The sequence below is a fragment of the Protobothrops mucrosquamatus genome, unplaced genomic scaffold (assembly GCF_001527695.2).
Source record: "Protobothrops mucrosquamatus isolate PMUCROS unplaced genomic scaffold, P.Mucros_1.0 scaffold342, whole genome shotgun sequence".
Lineage (NCBI taxonomy): Eukaryota > Metazoa > Chordata > Lepidosauria > Squamata > Viperidae > Protobothrops > Protobothrops mucrosquamatus.
Genome location: NW_015386679.1, coordinates 140591 through 149133, shown reverse-complemented (window position 1 = coordinate 149133; position 8543 = coordinate 140591). Strand labels below are relative to the sequence as shown.

Genomic DNA, 8543 nt, shown 5'->3' with positions numbered 1-8543 from the left:
AAAAAACAAAAACGTTTTTTCATGACACTCACCAATTAATACTAACAAACACATTACTCTGAACTATTATTCAAATAATAGTAAAATGCTTCCAATCTTTTCCAGCATGGCCTTTCAATACAGAATTTGTTCAACAATGTACTGTTCATTTCTCCAACTTAGAAACATATCTGATATGTACATACAATGTTACTTATTTTAAAAAATGGTTGAGAAACCTACTTTCCCATTAAAGAGACTGACTGCTCAAAGGTTATTTATTTTTAGGAGGCACAGGCAGTTTGTCAAATGTAACATTAAGCAGTTCTGACCTAATTCTTGTGAAAGGAACCAAGTACAGACAAAACCCTGAAAATGCAGTTGTTGACTTTCATGAGGAGTGCAGAAAAAGCCAGGATAGCTGGGCCTGTAAAGATGTACCTTGAAAGTTTGCATTATCCAGATCTGCCCTAAAGCAATACTTCTTACCTCTCCCGACTAGATTTTGTTCAACTGACAAGTTAGGAAATACTTTGATTTTTAGGCTGGGCTTTCTCTTCTTTGAAGCTCTCCTACCAATGCTGCCTTTTATCTCATTCATCGATCGATGCAAAACTGTAAATCACCTTGTCCATTTTTAGTCAATACAAAGATAGAAAAGTGGCATTATGCAATACTGTACAAAGCAATTTTCTTAAGCAGCAGGAGTCATTTATTTGAAGCCAGGGGAGAGACAAATTAACCTGACTGCTGCCTCCGAATACCATTCCTCAAGAGCTTTTCGGCTTATTGGGAGAAGCAGCAAAGGAGGCTCACACAACAGAAGTGAAATATGAAGCAATCGAGTCAAACAAGAGTATGGGATATGCATAACCTAAAGCAAAGTAATAATTAATACTTGGACTCGGTTGGAAGATCATGCTTGTAAAAGAAAGAGGCCTTCAGGAGGCATGTTGACAGAACAGCTCAAGCATCTCACCAAACTATCTTGATCAAGAGATATATCAGAAATCTTATATTTACGGGTCAATTTTTAAAAGTCTTTGGAAAAGCCACTTAGGAGAACCAGGCACCAAACCACCTCGTCTTCTAGAGAACCTGAATTATTTTCACACTTGAGAGGCACTGTGAACGATACCCAAGCTACACAGTTTTCTGTTCCTTGTGGACCAAAATAAAGACATTTTTAAAATACATTTTTCACCTTGTTTTTACTTCATCAGATGGAGCAAAAAGAACACAGGTGGAACCCTCAGAACTTCACCACCTAAGTTTTAAAATTAAGTTTTAAAGCTATCTAACACCCTGGGCTCCAGTGCTTGGGTCTCACAATCAGAAAGGAAGTCCTACAACAAGCTAAACTTCATACCATTCCTGTTTCTGCAGATTTAATCAGCTCAAGAGGTCCCTATTCCTATTCCTGTATGAATCCTATATCAGCCTTTCAGATGATTTCTGGATGGTGCCTTTTCCTTCCCTACCACAACTCCAAACTCTGCACTTGGTCAGCAACTCCTGAAAAATGTGGGAAGGATCTGTGTATAAACACAAAGATGCTTGTAAGAAAGAGAAGCCAAACATTTTACAGTACCGGTAGTATCCGACTCGTTCTTTCTAAATCATAGATGGCTGAAAAGGTACAATAAAAACCACATTCTTTGGAGACCCACCACAGAACTATGGAAAAGCAAAAATACTTGAAGCATACTGCATATTAATAGCACTATAATCAGCACTTTGGGGAGCCTGGGCCTTACACTCAGAAAGGGAGCCCAGGGGAACGAATCCTTTGCATCCCCTGGAGCTGTATTTTATGAAAAACTCTGTTTATGAGGACATGGGGGTCCATCACAAAAAATGTGTGTGGGGGGTGTCTGCTCCCCAAGGGCTGCGATAGAGTACAATTATAGTTACGGAATAACATTGCTGGACCTTCAACCCCCTACTTTTTGGGGGGGGGGGGTCTCCATGATTACACCGTGTAAAACTTTACAAGGTTCTTCTTCCACCCAAAAGCTTTCCCAATAAAGACACTGGGGACCTGGGAAGGGGGGCCTCCCTCCCTCACCCCAAATTAGGGGTCTGGATAGCCCCCAATTTAAGACCACTGAGGGGAAGATTACTCCCCAAAGCCCTTTTAAAAGCCCCCCCCGTCCCTCCTTGTCCAAAACAAAGCCTCAAGGGGGGTCCCGTCCTTCCAAGAGGGAGGAGGGGACCTCTTTAGATGGCACCCCAACATCCCCACAGCGCGCCCCCCCCACACAACCGGGGCCCCCTTCTCCCACAGGAAAAGCCCCCCGAAAGCGGCCTGCTACCCCCCCGTCCCCCCCTCCCACGAAGACGGGGGTCCCCCGTCCTCCCGGGGGCTTCGGTCGCGGAGACCCCGAGGAGGCGGCCACGGGGCCCGGCCTTCCTTCCCTCCCTCCGAGCAGGCCCGGCCCGGCCCGTCCAGGCGAGGCGCGCGAGGGCAAAAGGCGGGAAGCGCGCGCGGGGCCTACCGTAGATGGGCCGCAGGCGCCGGTCGTTCGGGTCCTGCACATGGCCTCGCGCACCCGCCGCCGCTCCCGCCGCCATGATGAGAGCGCAGAACCGCAGCGCGCAGCCGCCGCAGCCGCCGCCGCCACCGCCGGGCCTGCCCGCCCGCTCGCTCTCTCGCTCGCTCTCGCTCTCCGCCACCCGGACGCCTGGCGGGGCGGGCCCGGGGCGAGCGAGAGGCGGCGCCAGGCCGGCCCGCCACAACGGCCCCGCGAGGTGGACCTCTGGCCCGGCCCAGCGGCCTCGCCTAGTCGGCCCCTCAGGCTTCGTCCGGCCTGGTGGTGCGTGAGGGGCGCCGCGGCCTCAGTTGGGTCTTTTTGGGGGGGCGGGGATCCCCTCAGCCGTGGGACTGTGCAGGTGAAGCCCCCAGACTCTGAGGGGGTGTCCCCTCAGCTTTGATTTCTGTAACATCATTAACATAATCATCGTCATTATTATTATTATTATTATTATTATTATTATTATTATTATTAGTTATTTATGAAAGCCGTCAACTCCCCCATGTGGATGTGGGGGGGGGTGTTGCCCCCTCAGCTCTTGAGTGTTCTTCAAATAATAGCAATGTTCACAAAAAGCCACCAACTCCTAATTTGGATCTGGGAGGGATTTTCCCCTCAGCTTTATTATTCAGCTAATAGCAATATTTATAAAAACCATCAACTCTTAAATCTGCACCTATCAGAAGCTGTCATCTCAACCTTTGAGCATTATTATTACTATCATTCAGCTAATAGCAATATATTCAAAAGCTACCAATTCCTCATTTGATTCGGCGAGGGATTATCCCAGATTGTCAGGTTAGGCTAATCCTGGGCTAAATAGACAGAATATCAAATAGGACTTTGGACTCCTTTCTGTGCCTAGGATTGACAGCAAAAATAAAGCAGGTTCCCCCCCCCCTGTATGGTTTTCTGTGCAGAAAAAAAGCCCCACCTGCCATCGTGGTTCATATGTTGGGATTGGGGAGAGCCAAGTTCAAATTCGGCAGCAGCCCCACCTTCTCTTCAGCTCCTGCAGAAAAGGTGGGGCTTAAATGTGATAAATAAACAAAATCCTGGGCAGGAAATCTGAATAAGTCCAAACTGTGTGAAAACCTCTGATGAGAAATGGGCCTGCCCTGATGAATACTTCCAAAGTGGTAACTTTTGACAACTGAATTCAACAGAAGATTCAGAGATGTGGCCTGGCCATTCAGGTTTTTGTAGTGTTTCATGTTGTAGGGTGAACACAAGTCTCTCTATTAGGAGATCCTGCTTTTTGTGGTGTGTGAGTCTTGCCCTTCACATTCACAGTTGGATCCCAGGTCACCACAATGAGAGAAAAATCCTTTATTAGGATAAATCTGCCAAGCAGAATGACTTTTTCTTTGGATCCCTTTTGAGATTTGCACACGCAGTTTCTTTTTATCCATCTCCTGCAAATTACGTACATGAGCTGATTTTTTTTCCTTGAGGTTAAAGGACTATCTTGTCTGGCAGGAAAACAATTACAGAACTACTGAATTAAGCTTGCCACCTGGTTAGGGACTGAGAGGTATCACTAATTTGAGTTTGCTTTTGCGTTTTCAGAACCTGTTTCAGTTGATTTTCCTCAGTGCATCCCTATAAAATCCAAGCTAAGATTTCTCCTGTGCAACAGACAGGTAAGATGACCTGGCAGCCCAGTAAAATGACCATATGAATTTAATAATTTGGACACTCAGTGTTTCTCAGCCTTAAACTCTGGGAGTTAAAGTTCGTGCAGTTTAAAATGTCCAAAGCTGAGAAGCAGCACTGAGATCTTGTCTGGCCTCCAAAGGTTTCAGAGGAGATGGGTCAATCTGGGGGTGCAGTGAAAACACCAAGCAGTATAATTCTGAGTAAGCTGGCCTCAGTATGGACTGGAGCTTTTGATAACAGCAGGAAAATTTTCACCAAAATATAAAAGCCTTTAAATGTGCAAGCAGGTCATCGTTTCCACCCAGACCTTTAAAAAATGCATTCAGACGCTTAAAAGGATATTATAAGACATCCCTGGACAGAGGCATTGTTCATGCTGAAAGGCGACTCAGATAGAAGACTAAGCAAGGCTAAAGTGGGTAGGGATATATGCAGATGAGCTGCAACACAGCATTGTGGTAGCAAATGGGGAGGAGGAGGAGAATGGGGGCAGGAGAGGGATTTCCTTCTTGGATCCCAACCAGCTAGTCTGCTCTATGATTACATCATGATTATGTCTGTTCTGCAGGACTGGAAGGTGCTGAGTTACGGTCACCGTGGGGTTGGGGGCAGAGGTGAGGAGGGGCAGGGAGGCAGCCGGGCCCTCCCAACTCATACTTACCTGGCAGGGGAGACACCATGATCACTAAGGTGGTTTTCCCAGGGCGAGGCTCATCCATTGCACTCCGGGTGTGCTGACCCCTGCGATTTCCCCAAATGCGGGAAACTCGACTGCATAATTTGTGGTAGTGGGGGACTGCGTTCGCGCTTTCCCCTGATTTGCTGGTTCAAAAGACAGAGAAGTTGTATCTATAATTTCTTGTTTATTGTGTGTTTCATGAGTTGCATGGAAAAGTGATGGACCCTAAGATGGTGATAGTTTCTTCCCTGCAGTGTCTGCCTAGTTTTCCTAAAGATTTGTGAAAGAGCCTAGTCTCTGTAATTTCATGCCTCAAGAATCTTTGCATAAATTTTTCAGCAGCTAGGGAAATTGGAGAACTGGAGAAAAAAAGGAAGAATAAGAAGGTGTGCATAAATTCTCACCAAATACTTTTTGTCAGACTCAGTCTGCAGTTTAAAAAAATAGAAAACCCAGCAGAAGTTGTCAATAGCAACAGTTCCCTCTCTCTTCGTGAAGAAACCAACTAAGAAAATGATTGTGTTGCACAATATTGTGTTGATTCAAAGATTCACTGAGCAGTGAATAGAAGTAAAATACCTCAAAAGTGACATTTGTTTAACTTGTGATTTGTACAACCAATTTTATTCCAGAGGGAAGAAGAGGAAGTGAAGAAGGTTCTCTGCCGAATCGGAGCACATCAAGAGATCTCGACGGTCCCTCCTTGCCCTCCTGGAGCACCAATAGAAAGCCTGCTTACATGCCAGAGGAGTGACGATTGCAAAAGGACGCAGATAGACATGCAAATGATGGCCTGTGAAGGAATTGTGGGATCAAAAAACGGGGGGCAATCCGAGCTCTCAAAGTACCCCAACACTCTGTGCGAGCAAACTGGGGAGAGGCAGGATCCCGGCTGAGCCTTCCCGAGCTTGCTGGAAATTCTCCGGGGGGAGTCACCGTGGGGTTGGGGGCAGAGGCGAGGAGGGGCAGGGAGGCAGCCGGGCACTCCCAACTCATACTTACCTGGCAGGGGAGACACCATGATCACTAAGGTGGTTTTCCCAGGGCGAGGCTCATCCATTGCACTCCGGGTGTGCTGACCCCTGCGATTTCCCCAAATGCGGGAAACTCGACTGCATAATTTGTGGTAGTGGGGGACTGCGTTCGCGCTTTCCCCTGGTTTGCTGGTTCAAAAAACAGAAAAGAGAATTTGGTTTCTTGTGCATGTTTCATTTGTTATTCCAGTACAGAAAGCACTTTTCCAGTGTTTGTTTACTGATTGTATAAGTTGTCCTTATCAAGTAGGAATCCCACTTGGAGTTGAAAGTAGATTTAAATTTATGCTCAGTTGGGAAATAAAATAATAAATGCACGAAGACTTTTAGTATCTTTGTCATCCAAGGGGAAGGAATTATGACCAGGGGAAGAGACTGGGCTGCTGATAGATTATTATGCTGAGATCATTTATGCTTCAAGAGGAAAACATTCTAGATATTTCAGATGCAAAGTAGTGTGTCTTGATGGGGTTATGTGTTCTCTATTTTTCCCTTTCAGTTCTTCAGTCTTTTAAGTTATTCTGATGCTTTAATCCTTGCATGGCTGTATGAGTATTATAGAAGAAAGGTAGCATAAATATAAATTGCACTAGACCTCTTAATATTTTTAGCTAGAGATAAAGGAATCCAAAAGGGTGTGAAAAGGGAGGGCAGACGTGTCTGTGTTCTATTTCTGAACATTTTGGACACAGCCTTTCCAATAAATGGAGCTGCCTCTTGAAGGACCTCATGGGGTTCTGTTGGACTCTTGTGAAAAAAGAGCGTGTATTGATAAGGGAACGGGTCGAGTCTCCGAAGTGATAGTTCTTTGAAGATCAAAGAGAAATGCTAGCTGGTTTCAGTTCATTTTCCTCTTTTAGTAAACAGTCCTGTACTGAAATGCCTCTGTGAGAAAACATAATAATCCAAAAGAACCGGGTTGTTTAAGAGTGATCAGGTTACACTCTAATGTGATCAAAAAGTAACACCTGCCCAGTTGATAAGGATGCTGCTGCTAGTCAGAATGTGGACCAGATTTCCTGCAGGCTACAAAGAAAGAATCCTAGTGACATCCCCCCCCCCTTTTCTTTATTGTGCCTTAGCGTGACTGAGTGATGCAAGCACGCATGCAAATATATGTATTGCAAGGCATTGTGGGATGAAAAACGGGGTGCAAATCCAAGCTCTCATAGTACCCCAACACTCTGTGCGAGCAAATGGGAGAGGCAGGATCTCGGCTGAGCCTTCCTGAACTTGCTGGAAATTCTCCGGGGGGAGTCACCGTGGGGTTGGGGGCAGAGGCGAGGAGGGGCAGGGAGGCAGCCGGGCCCTCCCAACTCATACTTACCTGGCAGGGGAGACACCATGATCACTAAGGTGGTTTTCCCAGGGCGAGGCTCATCCATTGCACTCCGGGTGTGCTGACCCCTGCGATTTCCCCAAATGTGGGAAACTCGACTGCATAATTTGTGGTAGTGGGGGACTGCGTTCGCGCTTTCCCCTGGTTTGCTGGTTCAAAAGACAGAAAGAGCTGCCTACTTGTTTTCATTGATTGTTTGCTGTCATTTAGCTAACTGATTCTTTTTTTGAATAGTTGCATCTCTGCTTTGGGTTGTCTGTTATGTCTTCATCGCCCTTCAGGAAATGTAGTTTCATTCCTTTTTGTGTCCTGTCCTGTCACAGATATAGTTGAAGAGTCAGAACTGCTATATGTTGATGTCAGAACACGAATTCTGCACACTTTATATATAGTCTTATAGATATGGATGAGTGTTGTTTATTTTGGGCACCTACTCAGAACCTCCGTGATTTGAAGCATGAATGAGGCTTATTTTCAGCCCATGAGCTGCTTGCCTTGCTGTCCTGAAATGGCAGGATTGAGCCTTCTGTGAGAAGCTCTTGTAGTAAGAGAGAAGGCATAGGGAAGAGATCCTGGCTCGGAACAGAGCAGAAGAGGGGCCATGTGCAACATCACTCCCTAGCAGTAAGTAAAGTCAGGTTGCCAGTGGGCCAGACGCCCCCCTCTCCCCCCGGCCAGTTTTAACCCAAATTCGAGCTTTTCTATGTAGGTGATGTCTAATCTAGAGACTAGTGAGGACCATTAACCAGTGGAACCGCTTGCCTTCAGAAATCGTGGGCGCTCCATCACTGGAGGTTTTTAAGAAGAGACTGGACAGTCACTTGTCTGAGATGGTACAGGTTCTCCTGCTTGAGCAGGGGGCTGGACTAGCAGACCTCCAAGGTCCCTTCCAGCTCTATTCTATTTTAGACTATTTTAAAAGCCTGCTGCTGCCCACGTAGCCCCCATCTAGGAAGTAAATGGGTAGCGCGGACTCTAATTTTCTCCGCTTACGCATTCTTGCCCTTTGCATCACGTTGCTTACCCCGAAAGGGAATTGTGCGATAGATGCGTATCTGTGTAGCCACGTAACCGATTTATGAATGGGCGACCTTGACTCAGGATGCTCCCCCTTCCTGGCGATCTGCTGGAAAGACGGGAACAGAACCTCCTTCCCCGAGCGGGCAACCCGGGGCCAGCCGTCTCGTGGACCCTCTGCAGCCCGTTCGTAGGAGGGAGGTAGACGGAGGTCGGGAATTCGTGGACTGGGCATCCGGTCGGTGGGTGTTGGGGCCCAGGCGGCGGGGGTGGAGAGGCGGGGGCTCTGGTGCGGCAGAGGA

At 46.9% G+C, this 8543-nt stretch overlaps 3 non-coding genes across 3 annotated transcripts; all 3 read left to right on the top strand.

The window, feature by feature from the left end:
* Window positions 1–4825: 4825 nt before the first annotated feature.
* Window positions 4826–4989, top strand: LOC114922540. Its single transcript, XR_003810427.1, has one exon. It is a non-coding gene; the product is annotated as a U1 spliceosomal RNA (small nuclear RNA).
* Window positions 4990–5845: 856 nt separating this feature from the next.
* On the top strand, window positions 5846–6009 carry LOC114922539. The gene has a single exon (XR_003810426.1). It is a non-coding gene; the product is annotated as a U1 spliceosomal RNA (small nuclear RNA).
* A 1195-nt stretch (window positions 6010–7204) lies between these two features.
* LOC114922538 lies at window positions 7205–7368 on the top strand. The gene has a single exon (XR_003810425.1). It is a non-coding gene; the product is annotated as a U1 spliceosomal RNA (small nuclear RNA).
* Window positions 7369–8543: the final 1175 nt, after the last annotated feature.